Here is a 3,723-nt window from a genome sequence, read left to right as displayed (position 1 = left end):
AGATAGAAAACTAGAACAGGGAAGGAAGAAAAAAAAAGGGAAACAAGGAGGAAGGAAGGAAATTAATCAAGAAAGAAGTCAAGAATCAGAGCATGTATGAATGGTGACTAAGGACAAGAAGACAGCACCAGGAGTGATGGAATAATTAAGGTGACGTAAGATAAAGCAGAGACGTCACAGAGACATCTAAGGGCATCAGGAAAAAGGGCTGAGGGAGAGGGGAAAGATAGATGGATAGATGAATGGACGGATGGAGAGATGGACGGATAGACAAACAGACAGACAGACAGGTTGAGAGGTAGACACAAACAGACAGACAGACAGACAGACAGATTGATAGGTAGAGAGGGAGATAGATAAACAGATAAGTAAATACGTAGACGGATAGATAGACAGATTCATTGCTAGACAGGAGTGAGATACAGCCTTCATTAACACTTTCAGTACAAACAATCTCGTAAAAAAAATAAAGTTTATAACGTCTTATTGAAGAGATGACAAGAGAAGGAGAGAAACACAAAGTGGAGAACAGATAAGCAGCCCTCTTTATCAGTCTGCTAATGTCTATCTATAAGCTCAAGGAAAGCTACCAACGGGAAAGAGGTTAATGCATTCGGAGCTTTCTGCAAGTCTTTTGTGTGTGTGTGTGTGTGTGTGTGTGTGTGTGTGTGTGTGTGTGTGTGTGTGTGTGTGTTCATGGAAGATCGACGGCGTTCTTGACAGTGAAAATGAATAAATAAGGCAGGTTACTCTTCCTTCATCGCATCAATCCTCTCCCTATCCCGTAAGTCTTCACAGAGAGAGAGAGAGAGAGAGAGAGAGAGAGAGAGAGAGAGAGAGAGAGAGAGAGAGCAGCCGCTGACCTATATTCCTCCCCTTGCACATAATCTTACAATCCCCTCTTACACATCTCCAGGTCTCTTTGATACACTTGAATCTATATAAAACTGAATTCTAACTAGGGGCCATTTCTCTCTCTCTCTCTCTCTCTCTCTCTCTCTCTCCACACACACACAAGTAAATAGAAAGTTAGTAATAAGTTACAGAGGACGAAACACTGAGATTTGAATATCACAGAGAAAAAAAATCGAGATATGGAATTAATTTGGAAATGTGTGTAATAGAGAGAAAGTTACGAACTGTTTCTATTCCATTATGTTTAGATGAAAATAGAGGAATATGTGATGGCATGGAGAGGGTGAGGTAAAATAAGTGGGAATAACTTGGAAAACACAGATAAAGTGGAAATATTGGGAAAGTGAGTGACTGTGAGGCTTGCATAATTAAACATTCATCATCATCATCATTATCATCATCATCTTAAAGACCTTTTTCCTCCCCTAAGGATCGGGTTGGGCAGGATCCAGAAGTAAAAAATCATAGCAATAATAAATATATAGATATTTATATAAATAAATAAATACATTATAGAAGGAGAACTAGCAAAAGTCCGCCCATAAAAGTGCGTCACACCCTTATTCACTCACCATTCCAGCCCCCAGAATCCTATCTCCACCTTACAGCTTAAGCATTCTCACGCACACGCTCAACGTCATCTGTAAGCTAGCCATTTATTGGTTTACTTATTTCTTGGTCTCATTTAGGTCTGCTGATTGATTATTCTGGTCACAAAAACAGTTCATGGCTGTATTCTCGTCGGGTAAGGAAGCTCCCTAACACCTCTTCCCTAGCTACATATTTTTAATATAGCTGGTTAATATTCTTTTGTACTGTATGTTGTTTATGTAGAGTATGGTGATATTGGAAGGAATTATGTAACACAGAAGAGGATAGTAGGGTGTAATAAACAAAATAAATTGCTTAGGAAGAGGTGTTAGGGAGCTTCCTCAACCGGCGAGAACACCTGCAAAAATCATCTAGAGGGGAGAAGGAAATAGTAATGGAAATGGCCTGAAACAACAGTTACTTAGGTAGGATGAAGCGGCAGAATTCGAAGAGGAAAGGGCGGGGGAGAAATGGAAAGAGAAGGGGGGAGTAAAGGAAGAAGAAAACAGGAGGATAGATGAAGCAAAGAGGAGTACACATGAAAGCAAACATTAAGAAGTCTCTTGAGTCTCTCAAGGCTGTTTACTATTAAAAAGGTATATTTAAGAACTAAAGAAAAGGAGAAGATGGTAGAAAGGAAGGAAAAAAGAAGAAAAAATAAAGAGGGAGAGGAGAAAAAGAGAGGGCGAGGTAAAGTTAAGGTGTGATACACCTTGCAATACTTACAAGGACAAGGGGGAAGCCGCCAGCCACTCCCTCAACACAGTACCAAGACGAGTGGTTACCATCTCTCTGGCCCATATCCTCGTCAGCCGAGGAAGCTACTTAACACCTTTTCCTAGGCGATTTATTATTTTTTTTTTTATTATTTTTTTTTTTTATGCGAGGAAGAAGGAACCAAAGGCCATGAGCCCGCAGTAACAGTTCCCTCCAAGAGAAAAACATAATACAACAGAGAGCCAAATTCAAGATCCGATCATTTTGAGATGCCTGGACACACTGCGTTTGAAAGACTGGAGATCATAGGCAGCAGGAAATACAGACAGAGGGAGACAGTTCCAGAGCTGACCTGTTGCATAAATGAAAGACTGGGAGTAACGGTTAACTCTTGCATTAGAGAGCTGGACAGAAAAGGGATGAGAGTTTGCTGCCAGACGGGTGCTACGCGCCCGTCGTAGAGGTGGAGGAATGCAAGCAGACAGTTCAGAGGAGCAGTGACCATGAAAGTAGCGATAGAAAAGAGATAAAGATGCAACAGTGCGGCGAAGAGACAGAGGTTGAAGGGAGTCAGTAAGAGGAGGAGAGTTAATGAGACGAAAAGCCTTTGACTCCACCCTATTGAGAAGAGCTGTATGTGGGGAGCCTCCCCACACATGAGAGTTGTACTCCACACAGGGGCGGATAAAACCCCTGTATAGAGTCAACAATTGTGCAGGGGTAAAGAAAGAGTGGAGTCGGCTTAGCACACCCAATCTCTTGGAAGCAGATTTTACAAGAGATGTAATATGATCTTTCCAAGATAAGTCCCGAGTAAATGAAACCCCAAGCATGTTCAAGGATGATGCAGAATTAAGCTGAATATTATTAAACATTAGTGGGTATACATGTGGAAGATTTTGTCGGGTTAAAAGGTGTAAGAACTGAGTCTTAGATGCATTAAAAACAACCATATTATTTTTACCCCAGTCAGAGATACGAGCCAAGTCAGACATTAGGTGTGCCATAGCCTCATCCCTTGTTTGTTGAAGTAACTGTTGAGATGGGCGTTGCGGGAACCGAATGGAAAGGTGAAGGGTGGAGTCATCAGCGTATGAGTGGTTAGGGTTAGATGTACAGCTTAGAAGATCATTGATGAATAAAAGGAAGAGAGTTGGTGATAGGACAGAGCCCTGAGGAACACCACTGTTGATAGATCTAGGAGAAGAACGATGGCCGTCTACAACAGCGGCTATAGAACGACCAGAAAGGAAGCTAGAGATGAAGGCACAGATAGAAGGATAGAAACCGTAGGAGGGCAGTTTGGAAATTAAAGATTTATGCCAGACTCGATCGAAAGCCTTTGAGATGTCAAGTGCAATGGCAAAGCTTTCGCCAAAGTCCCGAAAGGAGGATGACCAGGAGTCTGAAAGGTAGGTGAGAAGATCGCCAGTGGAGCGTCCCTGACGGAACCCGTACTGACGATCGGAAAGAAGGTTGTGATAGGAAAGATGCCTTAAA

Source organism: Coenobita brevimanus, chromosome 104 (genome assembly GCF_032717465.1).
Source record: "Coenobita brevimanus isolate Jiangsu-jjx chromosome 104, ASM3271746v2, whole genome shotgun sequence".
Classification (NCBI taxonomy): Eukaryota; Metazoa; Arthropoda; class Malacostraca; order Decapoda; family Coenobitidae; genus Coenobita; species Coenobita brevimanus.
Note: the sequence above shows the minus strand (reverse complement) of the source record.